Here is a 27,474-nt window from a genome sequence, read left to right as displayed (position 1 = left end):
GTGCATTTACACATAAGCAAGACGTGTTACGAATGTCATATTTGCGTCATTCTTAGCACATTCATGACATTCTTAATGTGACTTAATGCATCTGAATAGGTTTCTTAATAGTGCGTGTTGATGCATGATATTCGTGATTTTCGCGGAGCATGTTTTTGGCTGTCAAGAAATATTCCACGAATGTCACGCACCACCCTCATTTCGCCCCATGTCATGGAGGTCGCAACTGAGCGTGTTGATCCATCTTGATTAATGGTGATCCTTAATAGAGCGTGATAGCGTTCTTCTCTGACATGCGCACAATTAAGCCCTGCTGAACCGCATTCAGTTTCATTGCTACAGTATGCTGAAGGAGGACAGTAATGCCGGGTCGGCTAAAAGCTTCATTCCAATGCTCCTCAGCGTGCTCCTGCAGGTGTTCCACCTGCTGCATGTGTCTGATGTGTGGGAAATTGAGCGAGACGAGAGCCATGTGGAACCACACATCTGGCTCTCTCTGTCTCCTCCTCCTCTCTGCGCCACTCCATGGCACTGACCCCAACTAAGCATGCAATCACAAAGTTCTTCTGCTGTGGATTTTGAGGAGCAAACTGGAGCGATCTGAATTGTTCAACAGCTGATGGATGAATATGGGTGTGTGTTTGTGTGTGGAGACAATTCGCCTCATTCACAACGTGACAGAACTTAATGATGCGCTGTTATGCGCGGTAGCACGCAACAACGTGGAACATTATTCTTGACCATGTGTAATGGTTCCTGATTCTCCAGCAACACGTGCCATTAATCGTAATGCGTGGTAATAGGTTGCAGCAGTTCCTGAGGACACTTGACGCCTCTGCCCCGAATCATCACATTCGTGATCAGCGGCCAAGAATGCATCCTTCGTGGCATTCGTGATGTGCCGTCATTATGTGTAAATACAGCATAAGATCAGATGATGATCAAGATTTTGAAAACATAAGCCCCCATCACACATAAGGAATGTCAAGGAATGTGGTAAAATTATGGGAACTCAGTGCACGGACATCATGGACCTTTTTAAAACAAGGGTTGTGTCAAAAGCCAGGAAAATTATGGCGGATTCGGCACACCCTCTGCACTCACAATTTAAGTTTCTGCCCTCGGGTAGACGCCTGGTAATACCCAGATGCAGAACCAACAGACTAAAAAACTATTTTATTCCCACAGCCATTGCTCTCCTAAATAACACCTAAGGACTCACTGTTGCACTTATTTCTTGGGTTTTGTTTTGTATATTTATTCTGCTGTGTTTGAACTTGTATGATGTGTTTTTATGAATGCAATTTTTACTGCTGACTGCACCTGAATTGCCCCCATGGGGACTAAATAAACGATCAAATCACATAGCAAGATTTTGCCGGAAGCATGTCTCACACGGCAAATATTGCCATAATCCGATGCAGTTAAGAAGAAAAGAGGCGTGGCCAGCAGTGTCGGAGCGCAGACAGACTGCGTCATCCACACTGTCAGATCGCATCCAGAGTATATGTAGACAACACAAACTGCTGTCAGATGGCCATAAAATGCGCTGCAGACTGCTTGATCTCCAAATGTTTGGATGGAAAACACGAGATGGAGTGCTGTGTTCCTCACGCGTGAGTGCGCAGCAGTTACCACTCAGTTGTGTGTGTGTGTGTGTGTGTACTCATGTATGCATGCATAACGCTGCATGGGCCACTAAGTGGAGAGCCTTCCCAGGGAACTTTCTTTTTTGCACACTTCAGTAACAACGCAACTCTGGATACCACGATGGTTGGATTGTTACATGGAAGTAATGTTTTTCTTTTGGGTGAGAGGATTTTAATCACAGGCTGCTGTCCCGGCTTCATGTCCATGTTGGTGCTCTGAAACACTCCTGGACCGCTGTTGGAGGTGAGATTCATGTTTATTAACGCTGTCACAGCCCGGCACAAGTTCCACATCATATCTCCTACAGAGTTAGAAGGTGATCATTTATTACAGCATGAGATCCATTCAGCACTGAGCTTGACGCGTGCAATGACATGTTACTGCACACCATGGAGAGGCAGCTGCCCGTGTTATGATGGAGACAATAGTTCACATTATTTAAGTCGCCCATGGGGAGGAATGGACAAATATCTGTACTGTAAGGTCTATTGTGGATATAACAGCCTGTTCAGATTTGCGGTGGCGTGCACACAGTAGTGCACGGAGCTTTCAGTTTGATAGCCGCTGTTTACATTCACTGTACATGATAATAATTCAGAATTGTTACCGTGATGAAGCGTGCCACATACATTTCAACAATTCCTTTGCGCTCAGGGGGTGGATATTATTATATGTGGCACAGGTCATACTGGCAGGATTTGCAGTGCCAGATCTATCTCAAGGTTCCCTCATATGTGCTCAAATCGTTTCGGATCCCATTTTGCCGCCATTGGAATTGTGGTCAGATGGTCCTCAGACTGCACATTGATCGCTGTCGGGTAGGTGTCCCATCTCGACCATGCCCGGAGAGTTTTGGACATGTGCATCACACTCGGGGCCGCCGGCCATTTGTGACCAACTGTGTCAACTTCCGCAGATGGCTGTTGGAACATTTTGGAACTGAAATCTGACACTTTTTGGATGTGCGCCAATTCATAATTCCAATGCCACTCTGCACGTTGTTATTTGGCTATGTGTGACTGGGGTATAAGTAAAAAGAAACATACACCTAGAAAATAATTTTAGCAATCTAATTAATGCGCTCACTCTGGCTTAACCTACTAGTTGCAAAATATGTCATTTTCTCTTATTGGATAAGTGTGTTGGTTCCAACATGAACAAACATATGATTTTAGGTTTTGCAAATGTTTTTTTTATTGTTAACCGATTTTAAAAAACAAAATGTTAGCTGGTTTAAAGTTAGTGGAACTACATTTGTAGAAGCTAATTAGTTCCCTAATGTTTTTCAAAGCTAGCTGAAAAGCTAATCCGCTGAAAAAGTTAGCTTCATGAATCAGCTGTTAGCTGATTAGCTTTAGTTGTGCCCACTATTGGTTTTAACTGAAAGCAGAAACTGACAGAACACGGACAGATTTCTGATTCTGTGTCTTCTTTACGTAGTTACACACATACTTCAATGTACTTTTTGTATCTTTGGCACATACGTCAAATATTTTGATATTCTTTGCTATATGTTGCCACTTTTTGTTTTTAAAGGATCTTTTTTTTAGTGTTGTTCATCTTTCAACTGTCCCTGTTTTGAACAAGGTCGCCACAGTGGATCTGATACAGATCTGCACTGGGATTTGGCACAAGTTTTATGCCAGTTGCACTTCTTGACAAGTCCAGTTTTATCTGGAGAAACACGCACAACCCCTGGTGTTCCGAAGACGTCTCCCATCCAAGTACTAAACAGGACCTACTCTCAGCTTCCAAGATCTGACAGCCTCAGGAGTAGACAAAGCAGATTGGCTGCTTCTTTTTTGTGTTTATATTTAAAGAAAAATATTATTGCTATTAAAATTGCAAAATAGTTTTTATTGATGCACTTTGCCCACATTGGAACAAACATTATTTACATATGTTGTCAGCTGTAGCACCATGTGGTGCACACATGGACCGCCTTCATCTGTCATAGTTGTGTGTTTGTGTATCAGTTGTATAGTCATGATTTGTGTTTCCTACGATGTTACATTTGTGGTGTGAAATGTCCAAGTGTTCATATGGACAAATCTAGGCCAACAAAATTACTACAGGTTGTTACATAATCAAACACCTCTGTCCAGTGATTCTTTGAAGGATCTTTGGGCAGCGCTGGAAAGAATTTGTTAAAACAGCAGTTATGGAGACTCAGATGAGGAGCATTACTTTGTGCATTGTGAGGGAACCTCTGCTATGACATTTTAGGTATGTGATGTGTTTCTCTAATCATGATCCAATACACAGGCCCCTCAGTGTTGAGGGCCACAGCAAATGGAACAGGTGCAGGGGATGCCCAGGTTTCACTTGGCTGTGGAAGATGAATGGCTACTTTTGAACAGAAAAACAGAATAGATGTTTATTGTGATTGCATTTCTGCAATGAAATTCTGGTTACACTTTCAAAACAGCTATACACAAAAAACAAAACAGCGGCTTTAGAAAACAACAAACAGCTTCACAGGACGGCAAGACTTTCTTAAAATACCAAAAAAAAAAAAAAAGGTGCTTAATAAATTATTAAGGTGGATAGTGAGGGATAGTTCTAGATATGTAAACAGACTGTATTATTTATTGCACATGTTGATAGTTAGTTACTGAATGTCTGTTTGTGGGAGGGGGGCAGAGTGGGGCTACGGCTCTGGGGGAAAAGCTGTTCCTTAGCCTATTAGTCTGTGTCCTTATAGTGCAGTACTTCTTCCCCGATGGCAGAGGAGCAAATGGGGAATGTTCCAGGTGGCTGTTATCCTTGCAGATGGCCCGTGATTTCCTCTGCAATTGCAGAGTTGTGGTGATGGACCGATTGTCCACCTGGATGGTGTCAGTTCTATAGTGTGTTCCCCAGACTTGACTTGACTTGTGAAACGAGCTAATTTTTTTTGGTGCACAAATCCTGCCCACTTTCACATGGTCTAATCCATTTAGGCTAGAGATTGATATGGTCTACTTTGTTTGGGTTTGTCCAATTTTGGTTGGGGTCACTACTGTGGATCAGTTGAATCAGTGCACGTTGTATGCCGGTTGTCCTTCCTGACACAACTTTAGATGTATGTGGAAGAACAGGCCAACAGTGGCCTTGAACCAGGAGCTTTCTTTTTTTGGGAGGCAAGCATTAAGACATAACAACTGCTTGTGGCACCATGCTTCAGTCCAGTTCAGCAATATCCCAACACGATCACCTCTATGTAAACACCAGCCAAGAAATGTGACAATATAGAGCTTTTTGATGTCATAAGGCAATAATATTAACAGATAAATAGCTGTTTATTTATCTATTTATTTTTAAAGCAGATCCCCTTCAGTGCTAAAATTTATTCGCTGACCTGAGCAAAGGACTAGCTCTGCATGTTATTGCACAACCTCCTGTGTCGGGGTTGATGGGTAATGATAAGATATAAAGAGTATGAGAGAACATGTTGAACATCCAAAGCAGCACATACAATTTTTTTATGCTGTTATGTTTTCTAATGTTAATTAGTGTAATTAAAAATAAACCCATTCACTGCCAGTGTGTCATTAATTATGCATTAAAGTATTTTGCCAATGTTATTATGTCCCCATTTGCACACCATGTGACCACCAACCACCCCCCCACAAGGTTACGAAACCTCACATGATACACCATATCATTATGTTTTCACCATGCATGCAGGTTGTTTCCCCACCCTGAGCAGTAAAGGAGACTATACAGTGGCTGTAATCCACCCTGTTGTACTACAGTTGAGTCTTGCCCCCACTCAATCTGTGTCAATAGAGGAAGTTATGTATCTGCTATTTCCTCTTTTCAGTCAGTCATGAGTTTCTGCCGCATCTGAAAACCTTCCCTCACTCTCGACCACCAGCCTCCCAGCCCACGCCACCCAGTATTAACCAATCGGTTCTTCCTGTAAAAAGCCAGGAAGAAAAGGTTAAGCAAAAAAAGCAACATGCTGAAGGAGCGATCATGATTCAACTCTTCTAGTAACACTGCAATTGTTTCTGTACGCACTGAGAGGGCGGTTATCATAAATGTGTACACTGAAAAAACACTTCAGAGAAAGTGAGAATAAGCGGCCCAACATGAGCATGGGAGTCATCATTGCTGAAAACGACCCCTTTTATGTACAGTAGTCAAAGGGGAACTCCAGCAGACAACAGACTTTATATCCAATAGGCTGTGCATCATCAGTTTTGGAGGGGGGAAAAAATAGGTTGCTTTGTATTTCGAACGCAAACACGCAGAAACAATATTTTGGGTATATTACATTTGCACAAAATGCAAGAAAAAGCCATCATTCCCACAGCTGGAAGGAAAACATGGCTGTTGTTTTGTCATTTTCAATAAATTGTGTCATTTTCTGTTGCAATTACATTGTTATGTAGTTTTAATACACGTGTGTGTGTGTATTACGTCTGCCAAGGATGTAACACGAGTAAAATCATTGGTGATTATTTATTTATCTGGCTGACTGTTAGCAGGATTAGGTCAAAACTACTGCACAGATTTTGACTAAATTTTCACCACAGATGCATATTAATCATAATTTTGGAGATGTTCCAGATCAGGATTATGGCTCAGGATTTCTCTTTATAGGCTTTTAAAGATTACATAAAAACTATTTCACAGATTCTCACTAAATCTGCACCACAGATACATATTAGGCCATGACTCCAGACACCACTGAATTTTGGAGGTGATCCAGATCCGGAATGGTGAATGTCAGACATCTTCAATTGCTCTTGTTTATTTAGGGAGTGTGAGTATGGGTGACAGCTGGCTCCTAACATTAAGAATGTATACAATTTTTTTTATATTTCAAAAGGCTATTGTTCACTTTCCCTGCCAAATTTAGGAGGTAAAAGAAACGGACACAAATTCAAATGGTGACAGAAACACCAAATGATGGTGAGAAAACTGACCATAATGGCAACAAAAATAACAGAAAGGTTGACAAAACCATTAAACAAGGTTTATTGGAGGAGGTGATTATGATGATTGTAGTCTTAAGAATACACAGCATTTGCAATGTCGGACTCTGTAGTTTTCTCTGGGCCCCTCCCCAATCAGACCGGGAGTGACATGTTTAGCCGCATGTTCTCCTTGAATTGCTGGCTGTCTGAGTGGTGTCCAAAAAATGAGGTGGGCTTCATAGATAATTGGCAAAGCTTCTGGGGAAAACCTGGTCTTGTTAGGAGAGACGGCATCCATCCCACTTTGGATGGAGCAGCTCTCATTTCTAGAAATCTGGCTAATTTTCTTAAATCCTCCAAACCGTGACTATCCAGGGTTGGGACCAGGAAGCAGAGTTGTAGTCTTACACACCTCTCTGCAGCTTCTCTCCCCCTGCCATCCCCTCATTACCCCATCCCCGTAGAGACGGTGCCTGCTCCCAGACTACCAATAACCAGCAAAAATCTATTTAAGCATAAAAATTCAAAAAGAAAAAATAATATAGCACCTTCAACTGCACCACAGACTAAAACAGTTAAATGTGGTCTATTAAACATTAGGTCTCTCTCTTCTAAGTCCCTGTTGGTAAATGATATAATAATTGATCAACATATTGATTTATTCTGCCTAACAGAAACCTGGTTACAGCAGGATGAATATGTTAGTTTAAATGAGTCAACACCCCCGAGTCACACTAACTGTCAGAATGCTCGTAGCACGGGCCGGGGCGGTGGATTAGCAGCAATCTTCCATTCCAGCTTATTAATTAATCAAAAACCCAGACAGAGCTTTAATTCATTTGAAAGCTTGTCTCTTAGTCTTGTCCATCCAAATTGGAAGTCCCAAAAACCAGTTTTATTTGTTATTATCTATCGTCCACCTGGTCGTTACTGTGAGTTTCTCTGTGAATTTTCAGACCTTTTGTCTGACTTAGTGCTTAGCTCAGATAAGATAATTATAGTGGGCGATTTTAACATCCACACAGATGCTGAGAATGACAGCCTCAACACTGCATTTAATCTATTATTAGACTCTATTGGCTTTGCTCAAAAAGTAAATGAGTCCACCCACCACTTTAATCATATCTTAGATCTTGTTCTGACTTATGGTATGGAAATAGAAGACTTAACAGTATTCCCTGAAAACTCCCTTCTGTCTGATCATTTTTTAATAACATTTACATTTACTCTGATGGACTACCCAGCAGTAGGGAATAAGTTTCATTACACTAGAAGTCTTTCAGAAAGCGCTGTAACTAGGTTTAAGGATATGATTCCTTCTTTATGTTCTCTAATGCCATATAACAACACAGTGCAGAGTAGCTACCTAAACTCTGTAAGGGAGATAGAGTATCTCGTCAATAGTTTTACATCCTCATTGAAGACAACTTTGGATGCTGTAGCTCCTCTGAAAAAGAGAGCTTTAAATCAGAAGTGTCTGACTCCATGGTATAACTCTCAAACTCGTAGCTTAAAGCAGATAACCCGTAAGTTGGAGAGGAAATGGCGTCTCACTAATTTAGAAGATCTTCACTTAGCCTGGAAAAAGAGTCTGTTGCTCTATAAAAAAGCCCTCCGTAAAGCTAGGACATCTTTCTACTCATCACTAATTGAAGAAAATAAGAACAACCCCAGGTTCTTTTCAGCACTGTAGCCAGGCTGACAAAGAGTCAGAGCTCTATTGAGCTGAGTATTCCATTATCTTTAACTAGTAATGAGTTCATGACTTTCTTTGCTAACAAAATTTTAACTATTAGAGAAAAATTACTCATAACCATCCCAAAGACGTATCGTTATCTTTGGCTGCTTTCAGTGATGCCGGTATTTGGTTAGACTCTTTCTCTCCGATTGTTCTGTCTGAGTTATTTTCATTAGTTACTTCATCCAAACCATCAACATGTTTATTAGACCCCATTCCTACCAGGCTGCTCAAGGAAGCCCTACCATTATTTAATGCTTCGATCTTAAATATGATCAATCTATCTTTGTTAGTTGGCTATGTACCACAGGCTTTAAGGTGGCAGTAATTAAACCATTACTTAAAAAGCCATCACTTGACCCAGCTATCTTAGCTAATTATAGGCCAATCTCCAACCTTCCTTTTCTCTCAAAAATTCTTGAAAGGGTAGTTGTAAAACAGCTAACTGATCATCTGCAGAGGAATGGTCTATTTGAAGAGTTTCAGTCAGGTTTTAGAATTCATCATAGTACAGAAACAGCATTAGTGAAGGTTACAAATGATCTTCTTATGGCCTCGGACAGTGGACTCATCTCTGTGCTTGTTCTGTTAGACCTCAGTGCTGCTTTTGATACTGTTGACCATAAAATTTTATTACAGAGATTAGAGCATGCCATAGGTATTAAAGGCACTGCGCTGCGGTGGTTTGAATCATATTTGTCTAATAGATTACAATTTGTTCATGTAAATGGGGAATCTTCTTCACAGACTAAAGTTAATTATGGAGTTCCACAAGGTTCTGTGCTAGGACCAATTTTATTCACTTTATATATGCTTCCCTTAGGCAGTATTATTAGACGGTATTGCTTAAATTTTCATTGTTACGCAGATGATACCCAGCTTTATCTATCCATGAAGCCAGAGGACACACACCAATTAGCTAAACTGCAGGATTGTCTTACAGACATAAAGACATGGATGACCTCTAATTTCCTGCTTTTAAACTCAGATAAAACTGAAGTTATTGTACTTGGCCCCACAAATCTTAGAAACATGGTGTCTAACCAGATCCTTACTCTGGATGGCATTACCCTGACCTCTAGTAATACTGTGAGAAATCTTGGAGTCATTTTTGATCAGGATATGTCATTCAAAGCGCATATTAAACAAATATGTAGGACTGCTTTTTTGCATTTACGCAATATCTCTAAAATCAGAAAGGTCTTGTCTCAGAGTGATGCTGAAAAACTAATTCATGCATTTATTTCCTCTAGGCTGGACTATTGTAATTCATTATTATCAGGTTGTCCTAAAAGTTCCCTAAAAAGCCTTCAGTTAATTCAAAATGCTGCAGCTAGAGTGCTGACGGGGACTAGAAGGAGAGAGCATATCTCACCCATATTGGCCTCTCTTCATTGGCTTCCTGTTAATTCTAGAATAGAATTTAAAATTCTTCTTCTTACTTATAAGGTTTTGAATAATCAGGTCCCATCTTATCTTAGGGACCTCGTAGTACCATATCACCCCAATAGAGCGCTTCGCTCTCAGACTGCAGGCTTACTTGTAGTTCCTAGGGTTTGTAAGAGTAGAATGGGAGGCAGAGCCTTCAGCTTTCAGGCTCCTCTCCTGTGGAACCAGCTCCCAATTCAGATCAGGGAGACAGACACCCTCTCTACTTTTAAGATTAGGCTTAAAACTTTCCTTTTTGCTAAAGCTTATAGTTAGGGCTGGATCAGGTGACCCTGAACCATCCCTTAGTTATGCTGCTATAGACGTAGACTGCTGGGGGGTTCCCATGATGCACTGTTTCTTTCTCTTTTTGCTCTGTATGCACCACTCTGCATTTAATCATTAGTGATCGATCTCTGCTCCCCTCCACAGCATATCTTTTTCCTGGTTCTCTCCCTCAGCCCCAACCAGTCCCAGCAGAAGACTGCCCCTCCCTGAGCCTGGTTCTGCTGGAGGTTTCTTCCTGTTAAAAGGGAGTTTTTCCTTCCCACTGTAGCCAAGTGCTTGCTCACAGGGGGTCGTTTTGACCGTTGGGGTTTTACATCATTATTGTATGGCCTTGCCTTACAATATAAGGCGCCTTGGGGCAACTGTTTGTTGTGATTTGGCGCTATATAAAAAAAAAATTGATTGATTGATTGATTGATTTGCCATGAGTTATGTGAATGTGCCTTTGTGTGTGGGAGCTAAAAATTTTGTGCAGAGTAATATAGATTTAGAAAGATGTGTGAGGAGTTGTATCGGTGCTGTGTAGCCCCACGGCTGCACAGGGAGCTCACAGCCATGGCACACGCCAGAAACGGGGTGCTCAGCAAGAGGACTGGCAACCCAAGGATCAGCATCCTGTGCCGCCAGGAGGCAAGAAGTGACACAAGAGAGCTCAAAGCGGCTTCAGTGTGGGCACAGGATGTAGGACACAGCTCCCCAAACAACAAACCACCCAAACCCCACAGAGAGGGCGGGCTAATGCATCTGTGACCACCGACCATCAAGAGGGTGACACATGCTGGCAACCACCACCTCCAACTAACCCATAGGCCCACCCCCCCCCCCCCCCCAGGGGCCATTGAGCAATGGCAGAACAATGAAACAACACCCCATTAAGAGTCCACACCCACAAACCGGCCCACTACCTAGTAGCGTCATGGGACACTGAAGAGCCAAACTCAGAAACCTCTGGCACAAGCCTGGGCACTCTTCATCAGCTCCCAGGCACACCAATTAAAACAACAGGGGCACCCAGTATTTGTTAAAATAAGTACCTTTAGTCGATGTTTATTTGCATATCTGATGTTATTCATAGCAAATGGACTGGAGGGGGGGGGGGGGGGGGGGGGGGTGGAACAAATTTTTTTGTCCATTAATTCCATGTTGCCCTGCTAATTGCAGGCGACGTGGTGGTCAAGTGGTCAGTGCACTTGTTTCTGAAACAGAAGGTTCCTTGTGTAAGACCACCCATGTCCATACTCCATGTCATGTGTGGAGCTCCACCTTGAAGGCCACCTGGTGTAAAACCTGCACCAAATCAACTTGCAGATCCATTTTGGATCTTTTGTGGTGACCTAGAGCAACAACTGAGAAACTGAAAGAACATTTTATTCAACTGACTGTACAGTATTTCTTTTTTGTTTTTTTAGGTTTTGTGTAGAATAAGCATATCTTTTGGTACTACTGACTATTTTGAAAACTATGACAGAGATGGATCTGGATTTTTAAGCATATACATATACTACATGTGTAAGGTGGAGTTGCCCAAACCGGTGTTTGGAAGTCAGGAGGCTTCAGACGTATGGACACTGAGATTTCTACCATAACAACACATAGATAATGAGCATTAATGACCTAATTTGTGACTATCGGTATATTATGACAAGCTTGTTTTGTTCTTTGGTGGCCTCAGAAAGTTTTTTGAAGGCTTCACTGTATAATCAGCAAGCACGTGCAAAGTATATGCTGTTGTATAGGCTCTAGGTATTGAGGATGGTTGTGCTGGTGACAGAACAGTGATCATTTTGGTTTGAGGTGAATGCCGTATCTTGTAATAAGCATCGTGCGTGGGGGAGGGTGACAGTTCTGTGTCTCAGCTGGACTGACAACTCCTTCAGTTCTGGTGAATTTCTGATGCATTGGATTGACGGTACAACAAAAGGAAGGTGACACATCTTTTACTCATCCTCTGTTTTTCTCCGGCGCTGCTTCATTGATTTTTATTTTAATACGCAACTGTGTTCTCAGTGTCTCTTTCTCTATCTGTACTCGTGATCGATCATTTTTGCTGAGCACAGGAAGAGGAAACTGATCAGGATCAGTTAGTTTTGTGACATTTCTGTGCACATGTACGTGTCCAGTGCTTTTGCAATCACTTGCTGTGAAAACGAGTCCTTTGTGCAGTTGAGCAGCTGCTGAAACCTTTGCTCGAGTCGACCTAATGCAGCAGATACACAAAAACAACATAAAGCTTCATTCTCATCCACACTCGGAGACATAAAACGTGAGAGACTGGTATGAAATTTGATTGGGCTTCAGTTGGTTTTCACTTTCTGGCTGAGTAGACAAGCAGCATTTGTGTAACGTATTATGCAGCTGGAGTTGTTGATCCAGTTTGACTGAAAGTTTTGAAGCAGTAGTTTGTTGTTCTTGTGTCTAAGGTATTTATGACAAAATAACAGCATTGCATTTAAAGGTTTGTTGAGGTAAACTAAAGTCTAATAGAAAATCAATCATAGCAGTGTTATTATGTTACTGTTATTTTTGAAGACTAGTGTGCGTATATATACACATACACTCAGTGGCCATTTCATTAGGTGTAGGTGTTAGTACCACGTTGAACCTCCTCTTGCCTGCATTCATTTTTTTATACCCCTGTATTCCAGTTAAGGATCACAGGGGAGCAAAAGGAGGGCTACACCCTGGACAGGACGCCGGTCTATCACAGGATTACATAGAGACGGACAAACACATCCACACCTATGGACAATTAAAGTTTCCAGTTCACCTAACCTACATTCTTTTGGAAGTGGAAGGAAGGCGAACCCACTCAAACACAGGGAGAACATGCAAACTCGAGCTAGAAAGGAGCAGGTGGGAAGCAATCCCACGACCATCTTGCTATGAGGCTACTGTGTAAATGGACTGCATTTATATAGCGCTTTTCCATCTGTATCAGATGTTTAAAGCACTTTACAATGATGCCTCACATTCACCCCGATGTCAAAGTGCTGCCATACAAGGTGCTCACTGCACACCGGGAGCAACTAGGGATTGAGGGCCCTTAGTGATTTTCTGGTCAGGCTGGGATTTAAACCAAGGATCCTCTGGTTTCAAGTAGGGCTGAAACGATTACTCGAATAACTCAAATAATTTGATTACAAAAAAATGGTCGAGGCAAATTCTGTGCCTCGAAGCTTAGTTTAAACGTTGTAGTACATATGCCAGGCCTGTGTGTGGTGCTGTAATGTCCCCAGAAAAACAGAAGAAGACTATAGCATGCGCTCAGGCCGTGTAACAGCTAATAATTTAGCCCTTAAAGCTACCACTTTCCAATGCGACACAGAGTAAAATAAAGCCTTTTAAGAGAAGAGGCGCCACACTGATCATCTGAAATAGACTTACTGCGCCTTTAAAGCGAAGCAGTGTGTTTTTGTTATTAAAAAACACACAGTCTGCTCGACATGGTGAGTGACTATTGACCCGACGGTCGGGTACCCACAGTCGAAGCCAGCTGCTGTTCAGACTCGCACTAAGTGTTTCGCTTTTTCTGGGCAACACACACTGCGAGGCTTGTATGTTCAACCTCCTGCTGAAATGCATCTGCTGAATCGCAGAGAAACAGGGATAAAATAAATAAATCACGTAGGGATCCAGTCCACCAACCTTAAAAAAAAACAAAACAACTCAAAATGGTTACATTTTACAAGTTGGGAAAAAAAAAACCCAGAAAGCCACATCCCATCGCCATTTCAGCAAAATGTCAAGACTTTGGCACAGGGACATTGTGCCATTGCTTAGGGAGAGCCCTGGACTATTGATGTTGTTTCAAAACGCAAAAGTACTTTTTATCCGATTACTTGATTAATCGCCAGAATAATTGATAGAATACTCTATTACAAAATAATCTATAGCTGCAGCCCTACCTTCAAACCCAACACCTCCCCGTTAGTGTGAATCACTAAGCCACCGTGCTGCCCTTTTGCCTGCAGAACTGTCTTAATCATTTGGTGCATAGGATTCAATAAGGTGCAGGAGACATTTCTCTGAGATTTTGGTCCATACTGTCATTATGGCATCATGCAGTTGCTGCACCATTACACAACCACCAGCCCCTAGTGTTGATATGAAGCAAGATGGGTCTTTGCTATGTTTTTTTTTTTTATGCCAATTTCTGACACTATCGTCTGAATGTTGATGCAAGAGTGACCATATTGGACATTTTTACCAATTTTCCTTTGAACAGTTTTAGTGGGGCCATGCCTACGGTAGCCTTAGTTTCCTGTTCTTAGCTGGCAAGAGTGGGACCTGCTGTGATCATCTGCTGCTGCAGCTCTGCTTTAGGGTTTGATGGTTTGTGCTTTCAGAGATGATCTTCTGCATTCCTTGGTTATAATGAGAGGATATTTGAGTAATATCTGGTGACTTTCTATCAGAGACCCACTGCACAATGGCTGTTTATTCTTGTTTTGATCATTATCTACAGGCCCTCGAGGTTGTTGTACAAGACAATCCCAACAGATCAGCAGTTCTGGAAAATTACCCCGCACCACTAGCAAATGGACTAAAACAGCCCATCTGGCACTACTAACCATGCCATGTTCAAACCGATTTTCTTCCTCATTCGGATGCTTGCATTGAGCTTCAGCGCATCCTCTTGAAGATGTCTATATGCCTAAAGGAATTGACTGAAGATACAATATAATAATGAATGAATATAAAACATAAATACATTCTTTTAAAGCCAAGGGATGGTTCATCCTAAAGAAATCAATTTTAAATGTAAAGGGCAGTAAACCCAGATATTTTTAGTTTTTAATGCTGAGAACACTTTACTTTAAATTTGCAAGCTTTTATGTTATGCCTCAGGTGTTTGTTTAATGATGTGCACAGCACATTTTTTATATTAATAATGTATTAATACAACCCCAATTCCAATGAAGTTGGGACATTGTGTAAAATGTAAATAAAAACAGAATACAATGATTTGCGATTTCTCTTCAACCTATATTCAGTTGAATACACCACAAAGACAAGATATTTAACGTTCATACTGATAAACTTTATTGTTTTTGTGCAAATATTTGCTCATTTTAAAATGGATGCCTGCAACACATTTCAAAAAAGTTGGGACGGAGGCAACAAAAGACTGGGAAAGTTGATGAATGTTCAAAGAACACCTAATTGGAAACACGTGTCATGAATGGGTATAAAAGGAGCATCCTCAAAAGCTCAGCCGTTCACAAGCAAAGATGGGGTGAGGATCATCACTTTGTGAACAAATGCATGGAAAAAATAGTCAAACAGTTTAAGAACAATGTTTCTCAACGTTCAATTGCAAGGAATTTAGGGATTCCATCATCTACAGTCCATAAAATAATCAGAAGATTCAGAATCTGGAGAACTTTCTACACATAAGCGGCAATGCCGAAAACCAACATTGAATACCCATGACCTTCGACCCCTCAGGCAGCACTGCATTAAAAACCGACATCATGGTGTAAAGGATCTTACCGCGTGGGCTCAGGAGCCTAATATCCTAATTAAAATGTGCAGAAAATAATGTATCATAAAAACTGACATGAATCAGTTCAAACGTAAAGGTTTTATACCTTTTATAAATAAATAAAAGGGAGAGGGAGTGATTATCAAAATTTAGGGGAAGTAAAATGTTTTGCACACGAAGTGCTCAATGGACGGAATACTGTGTGTTGTGTGTGTCCTACAATACAAATACCACTTTTTTTTTATTGGATAAAAATATGGTTTGTTATTTTGCTACATTTACACACACTCTACAATAAGTGACACCTGGTGAATACATGAAATTACATTTCTCAGCACTCTTGTGGCAAATGTATCACTAAAAACTAAATCAATATAAATGATAAAGATATTGCAATAAATAAACTATTAATTGATTCATCTATTTGAGTATGATAATGAAAACACAACAAAATGCTCAGATGTTCAGGCGATGGAACTATTGAGATTCAGTTTAAGTTATAACATTAATTTGTTTTGAAATATAAATGATAGAACCCTATTTAAAGATGATAGAACCCTATTTAAAGAGGACTAAGATTTTTTTTTTTTTAAGTTCATAGAGAACCTGGAGAGGCCGAGGGATTAATGTTATTAAAGGTAATGCAGCTTGTATGATTTCTAAAAATAAATTATATAGTTTTATAATCTTTGAAAATTCTCATTGGATGTTTCCAAAGTTCACCTGCAACTTTTATTCAGTATTTCTGGGAAACAACTGAATCCTAATATTAATGACTAATATTTATCATACATATTTGTCATATTTTTGTGTAATATGCCGTAATTATGTCTTATAATGTAATTATTTTGAACATGCACTACCAGTGTATTTTCACACTGACACACTTTCCCATTCACTTGGACAGGAAATTGTGTCCAAACGTTAGACTGGTTCTATATAGTAACATATTGTATTACATTAGTGTGTGTGCAGGTTACTGTTGTAATTTTTACTTTGCACATTTTTTTCCATTTATACATTTCTAACAACAACAACAACAACAACAAAAATTAGTTTTTATTTTTTATATAGCACTTTCAGTTACGTATACATACAAATTAAAAGGCATTAAAACAGGGGTGGGCAACTTGTTCCAGAAAGGGCCAAGAGGGTGCAGGTTTTCTTTGCAGCCACTGATTCCACCAGGTGATTTCACTGATTAATATCACTTTGAGCAGGTGGAATCAGTTAATCAGTGAAATCACCTGGTGAAGTCAGTGGCTGCAAAGAAAACCTGCACCCTCTTGGCCCTTTCTGGAACAAGTTGCCCACCCCTGCATTAAAAGAACAATACATGCCCCATATGATTCACACTAACAAAAACAACAAAAATTGAGGATTAAAAAGCAATAACAGAATAGAAATGTAAAACATGACAAAAATAAAAATCCACCAACCATTACTGATTATCGGCCCTGGAGAACAGCACGTCTTAAGTATGGATGGCTGTTATTTTCTTTTTCAACCTCTATAAAGGCAGTGAATCACATTATTATTATTTTTTCCCCCTGAGGTATGACAGTGTTTTTTTTTGTTGTTGTTGTTTTTTTAGTGTTGAACTCCCACTCAGACCTGCACACGTTGCAGCTGAATCATGTTTTACTGTAATCGGTCTTTGTCACTGAATTTATGGACACTTTTCTTTTCGCTCATAAAATCAGTTTCAGGAGTTGTCTTGTGTTTGTTCTCGATGTTGGGAATCAATTCGCCCGCACACCTTTATTTTTATTTTTAATTTTTATTATTTTATTTTTTTTCCCCCACACTGTAGTGGATTGTTGGGGGTAGAAACTGCTGACCAGATAAGGAGCAAAAGAGGGGGAGAATAGAAAAAAGTGTGAAACCACTCCGTCGGCGAGGCTTCTGGCTGACATCTGTGTGTGTGTTCTGCTGTTTTCCATCTTGGTGTGAAACTCTCTCTTGGTGATGCTAATGATAGAAGTGGCTGCTACCGCATCACTCCCTCACACATCTGCACACACACACACACACACACACACACACACACACAGGAAGTGGCCCTGCGGGTGTGTGTGTGTGTTCGATCACTCTCTTTACCTCCCAGCTGTGTGTGTCTCTGTTCCTCTCCCTTCTCTTTTGCACCCCCCTCCCCGTAACTGAGCTCTGTCTGCTCTTGTTTCACATCTTCTCGCTCACACACAGATTGCTCAGGGCACTTACATTTTTCTGCCTTGAGCTCCCCTCTCCTCTGTTATCTGTAAGTGTATCTCTGCACCCACTCCTCACTCACTCAGTCTTGTGTGTTTGTCCTCCCCCATACCCTCCATTTCATGTGTGATTTCTAAGAACAGTGATGTTTTTAGAAAACTTGCCTCCCTCGCGTTCCTCTTGTTTTCTCTGCTCAAATCTCAGGCGGTTTTCCTCTTTCCAACCTCAGATTGAGTTCTCTTCCTGATCCTGTGTAATCGTCTCCTTTTTATGGGGTCAAATGTGACCAAAATATGTTTAATTTTGAGACCAAAAAAATAATTTATTTTCATTATAAGTAGTCGCCTACATTGGTATTTTGTTATTGTAGTATTGTTGTTGTTTATGTCAGAAAACAATGAAAACTGTCCATCACAAGCTCCCAATGTCTAAAGTTACCTTCAAATGCCTTGTGTAAGGAGTGCAGCAGATAACTTTCAAATTGTGGTAATCAAAAGATCTGTACATGATGGTGATATTAAAAAAAACAATAATAAGGCTGTAAATTTTCATATGAGAAGCTGGAACCAAATGTTATTTGTACTCAGAATGCCTCAGTAATCCATGATCAAAGTGAGTGCTGATTAATTTTTGATTAGATTAATTGTTTCAGCTGCAAATTGAAACTAGAGGCATGTGTTGAGTGCTGGTTTCCACACAGGCCAGGGTTCTAGATTTGTCTCCTAGATTACATTTATCCATATACAGTAGTGTTCAGAATAATAGTAGTGCTATGTGACTAAAAAGATTAATCAAGGTTTTGAGTATATTTCTTATTGTTACATGGGAAACAAGGTACCAGTAGATTCAGTAGATTCTCACAAATCCAACAAGACCAAGCATTCATGATATGCACACTCTTAAGGCTATGAAATTGGGCTATTAGTAAAAAAGTAGAAAAGGGGGTGTTCACAGTAATAGTTGCATCTGCTGTTGACGCTACAAACTCAAAACTATTATGTTCAAACTGCTTTTTTAACAATCCTGTGAATTGCTAAACTAGTATTTAGTTGTATAACCACATGATTTCTTCACATCTGCGAGGCATTCATTTTGTAGGTTTGGAACCAAGATTGTGCTGGTTTACTAGTGTGCTTGGGGTCATTGTCTTGTTGAAACACCCATTTCAAGGGCATGTCCTCTTCAGCATAAGGCAACATGACCTCTTCAAGTATTCTGACATATCCAAACTGATCCATGACACCTGGTATGCGATATATAGGCCCAACACCATAGTAGGAGAAACATGCCCATATCATGATGCTTGCACCACCATGCTTCACTGTCTTCACTGTGAACTGTGGCTTGAATTCAGAGTTTGGGGGTTGTCTCACAAACTGTCTGCGGCCCTTGGACCCAAAAAGAACAATTTTACTCTCAGCAGTCCACAAAATATTCCTCTATTTCGCTTTAGGCCAGTTGATGTGTTCTTTGGCAAATTGTAACCTCTTCTGCACGTCTTTTATTTAACAGAGGGACTTTGCGGGGGTTTCTTACAAATAAACTAGCTTCACACAGGCGTCTTCTAACTGTCACAGCACTTACAGGTAACTCCAGACTGTCTTTGGTCATCCTGGAGCTGATCAATGGGTGAGCCTTTGCCATTCTGGTTATTCTTCTATCCATTTTGATGGTTATTTTCCGTTTTCTTCCATGCGTCTCTGGGTTTTTTTTGTCCATTTTAAAGCATTGGAGATCATTGTAGATGAACAACCTATAATTTTTTGCACCTGCGTATAAGTTTTCCCCTCTCCACTCAACTTTTTAATCAAACTACGCTGTTCTTCTGAACAATGTCTTGAACGTCCCATTTTCCTCAGGCTTTCAAAGAGCAAAGCATATTCAACAGGTGCTGGCTTCATCCTTAAATAGGGGACACTTGATTCACACCTGTTTGTTCCACAAAATTGATGAACTCACTGACTGAATGCCGCACTACTATTATTGTGAACACCCCCTTTTCTACTTTTTTACTAATAGCCCAATTTCATAGCCTTAAGAGTGTGCATATCATGAATGCTTGGTCTTGTTGGATTTGTGAGAATCTACTGAATCTACTGGTACCTTGTTTCCCATGTAACAATAAGAAATATACTCAAAACCTGGATTAATCTTTTTAGTCACATAGCACTACTACTATACAGTTGTTTCTTTGCTTGAGACACTCCCAATGAGCCAGTCTTCGGCCTGTGGAATACACCCAACACAGCATTTGGAAGAGAGAGACAGAAATGCGCTCTGCCTTCTCAGAGAGGGATTGTGGCTGGTTGTGGTCCATTTGTGAACCAAACTACTTTGTTTTGATTAGTTGGATCAAACTTGGTGGAATTATTGAGGGTCGGCCAAGTACAAAGTGATCTGATAGGGAGAAAAATTGGTTAAGTGAAGATCACAAGCCAAGGTCAAATTTGGAGTCTAATGCTTGAAGCTATATAGCAAGTAGCTCGGTGGGGTAAGAAGCTGGTCTACCAACCTTGTATTACATGAGCCCAAAGCCAATTTTTACCCAATCGTTACCACTTCAGGGGTCCAACCAACACTTACAATACTCAGTCTGGATTGTAGTGTTGTGGCCTCACATTCACCCATTCACACAACATTCCTACACACTGATGTCTTGGGGATTAAGGACCTTGCCCAATAGCCCAGAAGGATCAGTGCGACTTATACTCCAAAAAACATGGTATGTCCCTTCTGGGCTATACTCTGTCACCATGGTGGGCTCCACGAAGGGGGGCTGCAACCCTGTAGATATGAAGGGTTTATTCTAAGCTTATGAAAGCACATCAGTTACTTATTGTGGGTAATCATACACTAATGCACAGATCTTTATGACTGTGATATTCTGTTTCTCGAATAAGCACCCTTAAATCTCATACACACCGGCTTTAAAGATTCATCACCTCGGTGTCTATGGGACATTTTTGGCCAAAAATTAAATAAATGAATTATAAAGCAAAAAACAATACGGAAGACCTTTTTGTCTGTTTGTAAGGGGCTTCCTTTAAAAAAAATAAATAAATAGTGCTCGTCCCCTTTAAGTGGAACACTGTGCTCACAGCTCCTTGTTTTCATCCCATGGCATCGGTGATATTTTGAAAAGATGACAAATGTAGACATGTACTGTTTGAAATGAGGATGCTGCTTTGTGCTTCAACAGTTATGATGGATTTGATGTTGATCTGTTTGACTGTGAAATAAATTACAGTATCTTCACGGCAAAAGTTGTTGGACACTGTGGGACAGGCTCAAATGTCCTGTGTGTTGATAAGGTGATAATTCTCTAGCAGACTTCAGGTTTGGCATGCAAACGGGCTGCCGGTGCAGCTCCCTGTGCAGTGTGTTGGTGTGGGAGGGCGAGAGGATAAGGGCTTCTGCTCTGCAAGCCAAATGAATAATGTAATGTGTTCTTGGAACTAAGACCACAATGTGTGCATGTGTACACACACACACACACACACCGTAACACCCCAGTTACAGTAAGGACAGAGGAGGACGTGGTTACATGGGCTTTCTTGAATAAAAACTACAACTGTTCCTTATCAGGCAACTTCTGCAGCTTGACATCTGCTCACTGGACTTCTCTTTTCCCGCCTTGCAGGCTTCACTCGCTTTAGTTGTCACATTATCTCAAGTCCTCAATTCTTGTCTTCTCACAAATTCAAATGTCAATTCAAATTGACCCTGCCCACTTCTTTTTTGTTTGTTTGTTTTAATCTGCTGGTAGGATGCAAATGCCCGCTCAGGGGGCACGAACAGGGCGTGGCCCGTGTTTTATTGGGCTGCACAGTCAGGTGTCACTTTGTGCAACCTGGACTCAAATGTTGCTTTGGATGTAATCTCAAAACTTTCAGATCTTGCTCTGTGAGGATGAAAGTCGCTCTGATCCCACCATTTCCTACCCCCCCCTTCCCAGAACCATATGTACTTACCCCAAACTAGTGAGGTGTGAAAAGTGTGTGTCACAGATATTTGAGGAGTGAGACGGGCTGAAGAGGTGAGAGGAAGGCTGGTCTGTGGAGGAGAAATGGTATGAATCTTTCTTTCCATCTGTTTGCGCGCTCGCTGAAGTTCATCACAGTGGAAGCTGTTGAAGTTGTGAAACGTTTCACACTCACAGGAATTTTCATCCAAAGGAACCGTTTTTGTAGACTTGTGATTATTAGTGGTGGTTTGAGGATTTCATAGTTGCAGGGGATATAAGTGTATGAGATTAGTATTGTGCATAGTTGACTTGAGTAATACTGACACTATGGAAGCTGCTTCATTTGCATTTGTGTGTTTTATTTATTTATTTATTTAACAGGCTTAAAAATGAGCAGAACAGATTTTCACACAACTTGAGGAAAATTTTTATTGTGGCCTGTAAAAATAATAAATAAATAAAAAATGCTCGTGAGGGCAGAGGGGGCAAAACTTGAAAATGTTAAAAATATTTTACCGTGATGACATCAGATTTCACATGCATGTTCAACAACAAAAAATACATTTATAGCAGGTAGCCAATAAATATAATAAAGTAAATTTATTACTCCTTTGTGAAAATTGTCTTGGGCACTCAGGGCTGCTGAACAAGCGTGAATTGCTTCTGTAAGCGTATACAATATTAATGTACTGTGAAAAAGATTTAGACTCCCTAGATCAGGGGTGGGCAATCATGTGCCATGAAGGGCCAAAGCACTGCAGGTTTTCCTTGCTACCAGTCACCTCAGCAGGTGATTTCATTAATGATCAGGTGTTTCAGCAGGTAATTTCAAGACGACCAGGTGTCTGTTCAAGGTAGAAGCTCATCAGCAATCCACCTGCTGAGGTGATTGGTTGCGAGGAAAACCTGCAGTGTCTCGGCCCTCGTTGCCCACCCCTGCCCTAGATTTAAATGAAAATGCAAATCAGTAGTCAGGCAAATCAAATTTGGTATAAGAAAAATCTAATTTGAAATGTCCAAATATTCCTACTCCAACAAAAATCAAATGTGATTTATTTTCCGTCACCACAAATCAATTATCAAGTTTTAAATTAGATTTTAAAACTGTCAGTTTTTTCCATTGTGCACAGGTTCAGTATTTTGACATCTTTAATTATAAATATAAAGAAAAAGCATAGCACACTCAAAATATTGATGTCTAGCCGCTGTTTTATTTCATAATAATTACGTTTCGGCCAAAAGGCCTTCGTCAGATAGCAGCTTCCGTTGGACCAAGAGTTCCAAAGTTCTAAACATCTTTAATTATACCATTGTCACACTTTTTAAATATCCTGTCTTGACACCTAGAGAATAAATCCTTCAAACAATACCATCATATTAACACTTCTTTTTTTAGTTCCTCTGGAAAAGCTACTTTTGGAAAGAGATCCGTATATTGATATGTGTTTAGTAATTTAGGATAGTTATTACAATTATATACTAAGAAACACAGTTCAAAATTAAGTTTAATTTGGAATCAAAATGCATTCAATCCTATTTCAAGACTTTAGACTAGTAGTGTAGGTGTACTGCCCTACTTCAACACAATAAAAAGATTACCCCTTAATTTTAAAAAAAAGTGTCAAAACATAATTCAACACAGCCTGCTTTTATTATAAATTAGAGGAGACTAGCTTAAAGACGTTAAATGGTTTTATCACCTGAATGATCCATTTTAAAAAGTGAAAGGTGTTTTACTTATATTTCACAACATATCCGTTTCTGGGTATTTTAAGGGGAACTACAAAGCCAAAAAATATAACTGTTTCAGATATTGTTACTCTGACAGATTTGGACTGGCTACCTCAGAGTTTTTGTTTTTATATATATATATATAATCTGTATAATTTGTAACAATAATTGAGGTTCATACAGATGTCGCCAAACAAAACACTTTCACTATTAGATGTTTTTTATCCACTGTGCATTTTATGTTTTTTTTATATTTAATATTTTTCATTCCATTTAGTTTTAATTTGTAGCTTTATCAAAAAATCTTCCTCATTCAACCATTTCTGTTAGTTGCCACTCTCGCTTGCATGAGCCAACAACATGCACACGCACAGCACTTTCGAAAACATTTGACATCAGAATTCATAAAAGCATTTCTCCTTTTTCCTCTCTGCCGCGGCTTTCTGTGAATAGTATAAAGTCACATTTTCCCCCTTAGCACTGGAGACTGATATAATTGAGGTGGACTGGGAAAACTTAGACTTTAACGGAAAATAAGCGCCATAAAAATAACAGTTTTAGTTCCAGTCGTCACACAGTGCAAGTTTGTGTAGTAAGAGTTCATTGTGTAGGTGGCGGCTTCTCCAGCCTTTTACACCAAAGAATACATCTCTGTGCGCCTGCAGCTGTAATTTTCCCGAACCTCCTCACAAATTAGTCTTTCATTTTCGGGAGTGTCACTGAATCATGGCAGCGGACAGTAACGGTGCATTTTAAGTTTCCATTTCGTTTTCAGTGTAAACGAGTCCTTGGGTAGATTCGACACTGAACCCATTTCACCTGATCACTGCTTTTTTGGTCATCTGATCACATTGACTGAAGCACCACTTTATTATATTTTACTACTTAACGATATGGGGGAAAATGTATTTATTTATTATTGTTATTAATAACATGACAAATCCTGGATGCAAACGGATGATGTACATAATGAAAGCGAGGGATGAAACTTTAAAGCTGCAGGCGAAATGAAATTCTCCGGCATTAAGAAGAGTGGGAGGTGAGAACACTAAAAAAGACGAGAATGTTATGAGTGTAAAACGTTTAACCGGTCTGGAGAGAGTTGAATGCTTTTAAGGATGATTTTGTACTGACGAGATGAAAAGAACAGCGCAGCAAAAATAAAAGTGTTGTTGTCAGATGTTTGACTTGTAGCGAGAGAATCATAATGGACATGAATTAGGATACAGTGACTTTGCTGCAGGCAGCCGTGGATAAATGTGTGCCATTGAACTAACATTTTGTTTGCAAGTGAAAATGCATTTAGGGGAGGTGATGGTCTAGTGGTTATGCGTTGGACTTGAGACCAGAGGACCCTCGGTTCAAATCTCAGCCTGACCGGAAAATCACTATGGGAATGTCTGGCATTATTTACAAAGCGCTTTGAGCATCTGATGCAGATGGAAAAGTGCTATATAAATACAGTCCATTTAACATTTGTGGTATCTTCATGTGGGTTGTGTTTAACTTTAGTGGCAGTGTGTTGCAAGGTTCACTAACATGCAGACACGTCCTTGATTGGGGACAAAAAAAAAACGACGACAGTATAGGGATGAGGGAGAAAATGAGGTGATTTTTAATGATGTGCGGTAGGTGGGTTTGCATGTGCACATTGTGATGTTGTGCAACTAGAGTCATTCCACTTAATCTTGTGAAAAAGGGTGTTGAAAATGGCACAAACCACCCATGACGCTTTCTTCTTTTTCTTTTCCTTTGCCGGAAATTTGCTGCACGCCGCTGTGTGTTCCACCTGACCCTCACTACAGTGTATGTTTGCTTGTGTTTGAAGAATATTTACATTAATGTTGGAAAATAAATCAAACTGAGTTTATTTGTATTTCTGCAGACTGCAGTCAGTGCCACATGTGGATGATTTTACTTTAATGTGTTATTTCCATTCATTATCATTTGTGCTTGTGTTGAAGCGTACTGTACAAGGTCGAGGGATGTACAATCTTTGTCCTAGAAAGCCTTGTGATTTTCTGATGCTTTTTTGAAATTCCCTGCCACTGAGTTTAGTATGTGCAGCACTGCCATCATGCTTGTTTAGACACTTGATACTTACACCATAGGTATCCTTTGGGGAGCAGATGAGCTGATTACATTTTAGGGTGAGTTAGTGCCTATATTTGCACATTAATGAGGGTGAAGTTTTTTTTTTATGATTGTAACATTAGCCAAACATGGTCAAGACTTGATACTTGCACCATAAGTACTCCCTGGGGAGTGGATAAACTGAACTGATTTTAGAGTTGTTCGGTCACTATAATTGAATACTAATGAGGATGAAGTCGTTTTATCATCTTTTTTAACCCACTGTCTGTATATGTCACTGTAGCATGAGTTACAGCTGGATTATGCCATTTGGTGTGTGTGATTTGCTGTACCCTTTTATTTTCTGAGAAATTAAAGAGGTGATGCATTAAATGACAATAACCACTGGAAAAATAGCAATCAATCTATTATCTGAAACAACAATGAAGAGGGGTGATTTTTCTTTTTAACATCATTTTGAAACACTGAATACTTCTACTATAAACACTCCCTGGGGAGTTGATAAGATGAAAAGATTTTCGAGTTCTTTAGTGCATATAATTGGATATTAATAAGGACAAAGTGATTTTTTTTCTTTATAACTCATAAACACTGTATGGTAGACATTTGATAACTGTGCCATCCGTACCCCCGAGGAGTGGATAAACCGAAGAGATTTTAGACTTGTTTAGTGCATATAATTGGATATTTAACAGTGAGGATAGAGTGACTATTTTTTAACATAACTCATAAACACCGTATGGTAGACATTTGATACTTGAAAGATGGGCAGCGGAATAACTTAAGGCGTTTTGATGTGTATGTTTGCATAGAATGTAGGCTGAACTGTTTTTAATAACACTGCTCCTGAATTGTTTATGACGTTATGAAAACAAATAGGATGAAATTTACAGATATGCTAATTAGGATTCACATTTGTATTCCGACAGCCATAATCTAGCAATGTCTGATTAAAAGACTTCATATTCAAAAAGGCAAAAGCATTGTGTTGACACATGATTAGGGTTTCGAATCAAAATTGCAGGGTGCCTAAAACATATCAGGATGTTGGGCAATTGAGGTGCTTCCTGTGTTGACTTCATCGTCCCTTTTGCTTTTTCCAGTGTAGCGGTATACATCTTTGTGTAGTGCAGTTGGTCTGGAATGATTTTTTTTAGTACATGCATACATATATTGCATTTGTGTGGAGGGATTAGATCTGTGACCCCTACCGTCTGGCCTTTCTCTCTGTCCGATTGCCATAACAAATGTGTCCTTGGTGCATCATGTTGAGATAATCTTTGTGAAAGTGTTTTGGCTTGAAAAATGAACGACACAACAAGTTTAAAGTAAGGCCATGGGGTTATTTCATACGTGGTTTTCAGTGAAGTTCAGGGTGCGCAAGTTTCAGAGGAAGAGCCGCGTGCACCACTTTGTGTCATAAGGTTTTAACTCTCATAATGCACCTACAAGAATGGTTCTACTAGGTAGATTATGACTCATAATGCCAATATGATTTTGGTTCTTACACTGTTCTTCAACTTTGATGTGCTTTGGTTTGACTAAAAAAAAAACGTGTTTTGGTTAAATGCTGTAATTTCTAACTTAATAAACAAAATGCTGTATTGTAACATTAATGTGAGTTAAAGAAGCTGATAGTGATTTATGTTGTCAGACAGTGGTTTTTTTTCTAAAATTGTACCTGATTTACTCCTTGTCTGCTGTCTTTTTCTTCTTCGTCTTCCCCTTCTTCTTTAACGGCGACAGGTAGACAAGAAAATCGTGTTTATCGGAAAGTGTTCGGAAAATGGGCCGTTTGGTTTTGGAGCGAGGGGCGCGTAGGCGACGTGCAGGGGGGAGGGGTATCTGAAAGTGTTGTCGACGCTGTGCACCCTCTTGATACAACAGGAAGACGGCGAGCGAAACGGTGTGCAAAAGAGGTAGACATCCCCAAGGATGAACACTTAACGACGAGAGAAGATCAAAACTTTAAAGTAGA

The 27,474-nt window shown here is 40.1% G+C and overlaps 1 protein-coding gene across 1 annotated transcript in view; it reads left to right on the top strand.

Annotated features, from left to right (window-relative positions):
• Nucleotides 1–27,474, top strand: part of zbtb7b (zinc finger and BTB domain containing 7B) — a 51,907-nt gene that overhangs the window by 9,027 nt on the left and 15,406 nt on the right. The window lies entirely within an intron of this gene.

This window comes from Thalassophryne amazonica, chromosome 7, assembly GCF_902500255.1.
Source record: "Thalassophryne amazonica chromosome 7, fThaAma1.1, whole genome shotgun sequence".
In the NCBI taxonomy this organism is placed as follows: Eukaryota; Metazoa; Chordata; class Actinopteri; order Batrachoidiformes; family Batrachoididae; genus Thalassophryne; species Thalassophryne amazonica.
Note: the sequence above shows the minus strand (reverse complement) of the source record. Positions and strands in the feature narration are given on the sequence as shown.